The sequence below is a fragment of the Gossypium hirsutum genome, chromosome D10 (genome assembly GCF_007990345.1).
Source record: "Gossypium hirsutum isolate 1008001.06 chromosome D10, Gossypium_hirsutum_v2.1, whole genome shotgun sequence".
Taxonomy (NCBI): Eukaryota; Viridiplantae; Streptophyta; class Magnoliopsida; order Malvales; family Malvaceae; genus Gossypium; species Gossypium hirsutum.
The window spans coordinates 17,286,029-17,295,213 of NC_053446.1; positions in this window are offsets into that span (position 1 = coordinate 17,286,029).

Sequence of the window (9,185 nt, forward strand, 5' to 3'; positions counted from 1 at the left end):
TAGATTTATTAAAATAATGCTTTTGGTCCACGAAATTCAAAAAGATGATGATGAAAATAAATAAATAAATAAAAAGTGTAATACCCAATTTTAGCCCCGGCTCACATATGAAAACATAATCTTCGAGGATATGTAATTTTAGATATGATATGCAATCTTAGATATGATATATGCAATCTTAGATATGATATGTAATCTTAGAAGATATGATTTTGTAATCTTAGAGATTTAATTTGTAGATACCCTTTAATTTCAGATGTTGATGTAATTGATCTGTACCGTTGGATTTTGGGAGGCTCTACTATAAATAGAGGCCTCTCCCTTCATTGTAAAGGGAGAGGAAAAGAGGGAGGAGGAATAAAAAAGAGAACGATTGGCAATTTTTTAAAGGTGGCTTACTATTTTTTTCTTTCGATTATTTTTTTACTTATTTACGATTTTAAAAAAGGGGAGAAGGTGATACCACTGCGAATTTTATTTAGCCCCTCCACCTTTTAATGTTTTTGTAATTAAGTTTTTTTTTATTTTTTTTAATTTACCCTTTTATTTATTTAAAATTCCAATTTAATCCTTTTGAACGGCGCCGTGTTAGAGGAGAAGGGAAAATTGTCCTTCTAGCCCCTCTATGTAATTCTCGCGTTCAATTTAATCCTCCAGATTTTATTTATTTGCAGATTTACCCTATATTTTTACTTACAATTCAATTTAGTCCCCTTTTCATATTTTCTTTAAAAATCAATATTTTTTTTGGATAATGCAATTGTTTTTATCTTATCTTATAATTTTCATATGTAATTATTATTATTTTGTATATATATGTTTTTAAAAAAAGAGCATGTATTACGTTTTATTTTGAAATTATTATTTTTCGCATACTTGTATAAATATATATACTTGTTTTATTTATTTAATTATTTTTGGTATTATTTATTTCAAACCTACATATACTTTTATGTATACTTGTATGCACTTTTTGTTATTTATTTTAATTATTCGCTTATCAATTTATGTTTGCATATCGTTTATTATTATCTTGCCCATTTATTTGATATTTTGTATGTCATAATTATTTATTTATTCATGTATTCATATTATTTCTATGCTATTGTAATATTTATTATTGCCTTGTATATTTAATGTAACATCACATCACTTTTTTACTTGATTTCAAACTTTCCAAAATTAAGATAAATGCTTGTATTTAGGATTTTCAAGGAAATTGAGCCCTAACGTATTGGGTTTCGATTTTCTTCATTAAATCTAACAATCGAGCAATTTCTCTTTAATCAAAAAAATAAGAATTCATTATTGGGAATTCAACACATTGTGTCCTAACGTATTGGATGTGACGCATTGATTTCTCGAAATGAAATTTTTTCTAAAACATAATAAAGGGAATATTCCGAGTTTGGGATTTTAAAGGAATTGTGCCCTAACGTATTGGGCCGCGATTCCTTAAATCTTGGATAAATGGATATTCTTTTATTTTTTTTCATTATACGAGTATTCTGACCTAATTCATTTTGGAGGAAATTAGAATGTTGTGCCCTAACGCATTGGGTGTGGCATTTTTCTTCTCTGAAATGAGAAGGGTCTTAATACGTAACGTTTTAAGTTTTTAAGGATTATATTTTTAAAATTTTTGACATTAAGACATTAATTAATTAAATAGGTACCAATTTTTGGGCGTTACGAGGGTGCTAATCCTTCCTCGTACGTAACTGACTCCCGAACCCGTTTTCTAAACTCGTAGACAAAGCTGTTTTTAGGTGATCCAATCACACCCTAATAAAAGATTGGTGGCGACTCCCAATTTTCATTTTTTTTAAGTTGACAACCTAAAACTTTTATTTTTCAAAAAAATGGTTTCGACAGCTTGGCGACTCCACTGGGGAATTTTTTTTAAAAGAGTCGAGCCACAAAGTTAATTAACTTTTGTCTTAAGGTCGAGAAAATATTTAAAAAAAACTCATAACATCATTTTGCATTCATTATCTTCTTGTTTAAATATTTTTTGTATTATTCATTTCATGAGTTGAACAATTTTACCCTTTTAAGTGAGAGTGAGAAGCTATGCTTTCGTGAGGTTTTCACCTCCGTGCAGGATAGTGGATTGCTTCTGGGATACATCCGTACCTATGTCTTCGTGAGATTTTCATCTTCGTGCAGCCATAGGGAAATGTATTCCCCTGAACTGAACTCGGTCCATATGAGCCTATAATGGGTGAGGATTGAGGAATCTGCTAGTTCGAGTACCCTTACTCTAGAAGCCAAACCTCATATAATGAACCTTAGGAATCCACCTTAGGTAGAACTATACTGAACCCTAGTAGATATCCGATTAGCTGTTTTACTATTTCTTGATTATATCTTATGATACTGACTTTTTGTGTTTTATTTTGATTGTATGACATGACATTTCATTTCATCATAAAAAAAAGAGGTGTTGATTCACGTTTAGTTGCTAAATAGAGAGCTTGTCATAAGGAAATGGGTTTCTTGATAAAGTGGATGACAATATGGTTGTTCGAATATGGTCCAAGAACACATGATAAGAGAAGGATGATAATAAAGGACTACACAATTATGGCTCTGTTGCCCAAAGATTCAAGATGACAAAGATTATTCGAGAGCCGCTGAACTTTCTTAAAGAGAAGCCAATGAGCATCCCGAGGATAAGTGAGCAATGAGTTACAGCCTGGATCGAGCAAAAATGATATAGAAGAGACGTCCTTTTTGAAAAGTTCGTGAGATTTATATTAACGCTCGAATGAAAAAGAGGATCGGATGTCTTCGCCTATGAGGGCAATGCCGTATGAATATCCATTTTATGTAAAGAGATTTGTTTTCTAGTAAAGTTTTCTAAATTGAATAGAATCAGGATCAACATCTCTTTATACATTCATTGCATGCATTCGCATTGCATGACATCATAAACATTAAAGTCTACTAAAAGAGCTTAATCGATTAAAATCATTCCTCGGTTAACCTGGAAACCAACCAACCTACCAAACACTGCTACGGTACTCGGTCAAAAACCAAGTAATGGACTAAAGATTGGAGACCTGAACAAAGGGAGAGGTAGGACCAGTTACTGCTGCAAGAGCGTTAGCTAAGGTCTAACAAAATATGATGGACAATAAATGAAGTTCTGTGAATGAGTTAAAAGAAACGTTCACATCAATGCCATACATGAAGACAACTGAAAAAGGACCTTGTTAGGCATCTACCCTTATAAACTTGGGAGTGTTCTGGATAATCGGACTGCAGAAGAAATCCCTGTGGTATTTAGAGCTTATTTAGAGTAATATTCGGAACACACTTGTTGCTTTCAGCCTAGAGGCAATAAGAACTCATTTGTGAAATAGGCTCATGTCTGAACGTTATTATTTTAATGCATCTTTGCAATCATTTTTTTGAGCCAATATTCTTTCATTCTTTACGAATAATTATTTTTCATTCTTTCATTCTTTTAGATTTTCTTCCAAATCAATCTTTCATTCATAATCATACTGTACAGATAATTATTCTTTTGTACCTACAATAGGTCCCTGGATATCAACGACATGAGTGACGCTGCTACAGACTCAGAATCTCCTTTTGAGTGAGACATGTGTTTAGAGGGATCTCATGACTTTGAAGATGACATAGATTGTAGCCTATTTTTGGACCTGTTAAGGGTGGTAGAACAAGTCAAGAAACGGATCTTACCCTACAAAGAATCATTGGGATACATGACTTCTCCTTATGTGGGGCATGAAGGTCATTTGGTCGATCTCGCCAAAAGAGTCTGACGGTCATCGATTCATCTTTGTGGTCGTCAATTACTTTACTAAGTGGGTGGAAGCTGCTTCATATGCTAATGTCACAAAGTCGACAGTTAGCAAATTCTTGAAGAATCATATTTTAGTATGAAACGCCAAAAGGATCATATCTGACAATGTACTAAATTTGAACAACAGTAAAATATCAAAACTTTGCAGTCTGTTCACGATTAATGCCATATTGCCAAAAAAAGATAGCAAAAAAAAAACTCTACCGGGGCAATGCCTTTCTCTTGAGACTATCGCAGTTTTGCCTATTAAAGACAAGATTCTTTCTTTCTGAGTTTTTGGATCCAATCTCGATTGAAGAGGAATGTTCAAATTTATCCGTCATGGTCAAATGCGCCAAAAGCAAATGATGCGAGCTCAAAAAAAAAGGGTCTGCCCTAGAGAATTCCATAAGAGGGACCTGGTATTGAAGAAGATCATTCCCATACAAAAAGAACTTCATCCCAAGCCGGAAAGGACATTATGGGAAGGCATTATCTGGAAAAGCGTCGATCAGAAGGGATAACAAGGACATGCCTAACCCTATGAGTTTAGATTCAATAAAAATATTTAAAAAAAAAAAGAAAAAAGAGAGGACTAAGGTAAAAACCCGCAAAGGGCAGCTTGAGTCCCCAAAAAAAGTGATGTGAAAAAAAATAAAGAAATGAAAACAAAAATAAAATGGAAAGGCTGAGGTGAAAACCCGCAAAGGGCGCCTTAGACCAAAGGTGGATTTGAGTTGAAAACCTGAAAAGGGCGGCTCAAATATTGATTAGAATGGGGCATGAGGTAATCAGAGTAGCTCAAATTACTGATCAAAATAGGATAGACAGTGGTATTGCTATACCTGAATCAACAGGAAAAGGTATGCGACATCTTGGGGCATCAACAGAGTACTGTAGATCTCCTAAGCACATGTCAAACTCAGAATGGTCTTCAGAAAGTTTGTGCAGAGAAGTTCAAGCTGCGATATCTGGGGCACCCAATTTTCATACTATTTATGTTGAATTTGTTATTCTTGGAATACTTCATTCTTTTCCAAGATACACATTCCCAATCAATTTCTTTGTTATCCTTCTTTACTATTTTTGATAATTCATTCCTTTCGAGCTATGCTCAGAACTAACTTTATTCTTATCCATTGTTATGACCTTTTTGCAAGCATGTTGCATTGGAATAATGATTAATGGACTAATAAAACTTTCACAATGGAGGTTTTGCATATTACTCTAGAAGTTTCTAAATAATACAGGAACCTGAAACAGGACTATTGTTTAGAAAGCACCAAGTTTAAAGGCTGGAAATCTGAGAAGGAAGAGTCCAAATTAAGACTTTCTCTTTGGATTTTGTTGTAAAAAACATTAATTGAATAACATAACAAGATGTCAGTTTGGTGACAAAGCTTAAAATGAACAAGCAAGTAATGATCACCAGACAATAAGAAGAGGTTACCTCAGAGAAGAGAGTCTTCATTTGCGTATGAGCCTTTGGTACGATACCCTGGGAATGGTGTAAGAGACCAGAAAAATTTAGATCCTTTATCCTTGAATTGTGATAGGAGAGGGTTGAAGAAGCCATATACCCTTGGATTACAGTGGGAGAACGATGATATGAATTTTTGCACCCTGATGGATTAAACTTTGAGGTTTACAGTGGGGGCAACCTGGTTAAATGTTTCTTCAGAAAAGCCAGTCAAGCAAGAAGGCGTTATAGCACGTCAGTTACAAAGCCTTAATAAACTTCGAGTAATGACAACCTAAGCGGGATCATTCTCGAAAAATTAAACACCATTCGCACATGTCTAGTTAGGAGCATTTGATGCATTTTGATTATGCCATCCTAATCATTAGGCATAATTAGATTCATTATATAGGTCATGTTCCCAGAGAACAGATCAGTGAAAAAGTAGATCTTGTCTTCATGTATTGGCGTGAAGTAGATCGAAGATAGCAGATCCTGTCTTCCTATATTGGTAGGAAGTGGATCGAAGATGCAGATCTTGTCTTCCCATATTGGTGGTGAAGTAGATCGAAGAAAGCAGATCTTGTCTTCATGTATTGGCGTGAAGTTGATCGAAGATAGCAGATCCTATCTTCCTATATTGGTAGGAAGTTGATCGAAGATGTAGATCTTATCTCCTTAAGCAGTAGTGAAGCAGATCGAAGACGGCAAATCTTATCTTTCCAAGATAGTGGGAAGCAGATTTAAGCCACCAAGCCTTGTCTCCTTGAGCAACAGCGGAGTAGGTTAAAGATTGTAGATCTTATCTCCCTAAGCAGTAGTGGAGTAGATCAAAGACGGCAAATCTTATCTTTCCAAGATAGTGGGAAGTAGATTTAAGCCACCAAGCCTTGTCTCCCTAAGCAGCAGCGGAGTAGGTTGAAGATTGTAGATCTTATCTCCCTAAGCAGTAGTGGAGCAGATCAAAGACGACAAATCTTATCTTTCCAAGATAGTGGGAAGCAGATTTAAGCCACAAAGCCTTGTCTCCCTGAGCAGCAGCGGAGAAGGTTGAAGATTATAGATCTTATCTCCCTAAGCAGTAGTGGAGCAGATCAAAAACAGAAAATCTTATCTTTCCAAGATAGTGGGAAGCAGATTTAAGCCACCAAATCCTATCTCCCTGAAGTTGCAGCGGAGCGGATTACAACCTTGGAACTTATCTCTCTGAATTTGTAGAGAGCAGATCCCGTTTAGTCTTATCTCCCTGAAGTTGCAGTGGAGCAGACTCAAGAAAGCAAGCCTTATCCTCCTGAAATTGCAGTGGGGCATACTAAATAAACAAATCCTGTCTCCCTAAGTTGTAGTGGAGTGGATTAGAATAATAGATTTTATCTCTCTGAAATTACAGTTAAGCAGATTAAAAGTTACGAGTCACCAATCCTATCTCTCCGACGTTGCGGTGGAGTGGATCGAGACACCAATTCCTATACCTCTGAAGATGCAGTAAGATGGAGATGACTGCTTGAAGAAGAAGAGCACCAAAGTCCAGTGTGACCGGGCAAAAATTGACCATTTCTAAAGTCTTTGCTCCATTCCTGTTACACGACAACGAGTAAAGAGGGGCAGCTGTAATACCCAATTTTAGCCCGGGCTCACATATGGAAACATAATCTTCGAGGATATGTAATCTTAGATATGATATGCAATCTTAGATATGATATGTAATCTTAGAAGATATGATTTTGTAATCTTAGAGATTTAATTTGTACATACCCTTTAATCTCAACCGTTGATGTAATTGATCTGTACCGTTGGATTTGGGGAGGCTCTACTATAAATAGAGGCCTCTCCCTTCATTGTAAAGGGAGAGGAAAAGATGGAGGAGGAATAAAAAAGAGAACGATTGGCAGTTTTTTAAAGGTGGCTTACTATTTTTTTCTTTCGATTATTTTTTACTTATTTACAATTTTAAAAAAGGGAAGAAGGTGATACCACTGCGAATTTTATTTAGCCCCTCCACCTTTTAATGTTTTTGTAATTAAGTTTTTTTATTTTTTTAATTTACCCTTTTATTTATTTTAAATTCCAATTTAATCCTTTTGAACGTCGCCGTTTTAGAGGAGAAGGGAAAATTGTCCTTCCAGCCCCTCTATGTAATTCTCGCGTTCAATTTAATCCTTCAGATTTTATTTATTTGCAGATTTACCCTATATTTTTACTTGCAATTCAATTTAGTCCCTTTTTCATATTTTCTTTAAAAATCAATATTTTTTTTAGATAATGCAATTGTTTTTATCTTATCTTATAATTTTCATATGTAATTATTATTATTTTGTATATATATGTTTTTAAAGAAAGAGCATGTATTATGTTTTATTTTGAAATTATTATTTTTCGCATACTTGTATAAATATATATACTTGTTTTATTTATTTAATTATTTTTGGTATTATTTATTTCAAACCTATATATACTTTTATGTATACTTGTATGCACTTTTTGTTATTTATTTTAATTATTCGCTTATCAATTTATGTTTGCATATCGTTTATTATTATCTTGCCCATTTATTTGATATTTTGTATGTCATAATTATTTATTTATTCATGTATTCATATTATTTCTATGCTATTGTAATATTTATTATTGCCTTGTATATTTAATGTAACATCACATCACTTTTTTACTTGATTTCAAACTTTCCAAAATTAAGATAAATGCTTGTATTTAGGATTTTCAAGGAAATTGAGCCTTAACGTATTGGGTTTCGATTTTCTTCGTTAAATCTAACAATCGAGCAATTTCTCTTTAATCAAAAAAATAAGAATTCATTATTGGGAATTCAACACGTTGTGTCCTAACGTATTGGATGTGACGCATTGATTTCTCGAAATGAATTTTTTTCTAAAAATTAATAAAGGGAATATTCCGAGTTTGGGATTTTAAAGGAATTGTGCCCTAACGTATTGGGCCGCGATTCCATAAATCTTGGATAAATGGATATTCTTTTAATTTTTTTCATTATACGAGTATTCTGACCTAATTCATTTTAGAGGAAATTAGAATGTTGTGCCCTAACGCATTGGGTGTGGCATTTTTCTTCTCTTGAATGAGAAGGGTCTTAATACGTAACGTTTTAAGTTTTTAAGGATTATATTTTTAAAATTTTTGACATTAAGACATTAATTAATTAAATAGGTACCAATTTTTGGGCGTTACGAGGGTGCTAATCCTTCCTCGTACGTAACTGACTCCCGAACCCGTTTTCTAAACTCGTAGACCAAAGCTATTTTTTAAGTGATCCAATCACACCCTAATAAAAGATTGGTGGCGACTCCCAATTTTCATTTTTTTTAAGGCGACAACCTAAAACTTTTATTTTTCAAAAAATGGTTTCGACAAAAAGAAGATGATGAAAATAAATAAATGAAAAGCTAAAATCAAAGGGGAAAAAAACCAATCACCTTGAATTTTTTTGTTTTTATTTTCTCAATGTTTGTAACAAACAAAAAAAAGAAGAAGAGTCCCTTCTTCTTTACAGCATATTCGGCTTTAGCCGAAAGAAAAATTAAAAATCCCCTCATTTCCTTTACAATATTCGGCTTTATAGCCGTAAGCAAAGAAAAAAAAAGTCCAATGTTTGGTACTGTTGCTGTTGTCTTTCTTTATTGTTTGCAAGTGATTGACATGGCAAGTAGGCATGGCGGTGGTGTGACAGACGTGCGGCGGCCTGGTGTCAGAAGTAGGTGGCGGCCAGGAACTAGGGTTTTAGTATCTAAAACCCTAGTCTGACTAGTTGTTGGGTCTGATGGGTATTTGGGCCTCAATTTTAGGCTGTTTGGGTTAGTTATTGGGCTAGTGTTTAGGTTGGGTTTGATTTGGTGCGGGCTCGAGCTAAATTTGGGTTGTACAGCTGCCCCTCTTTGCTTC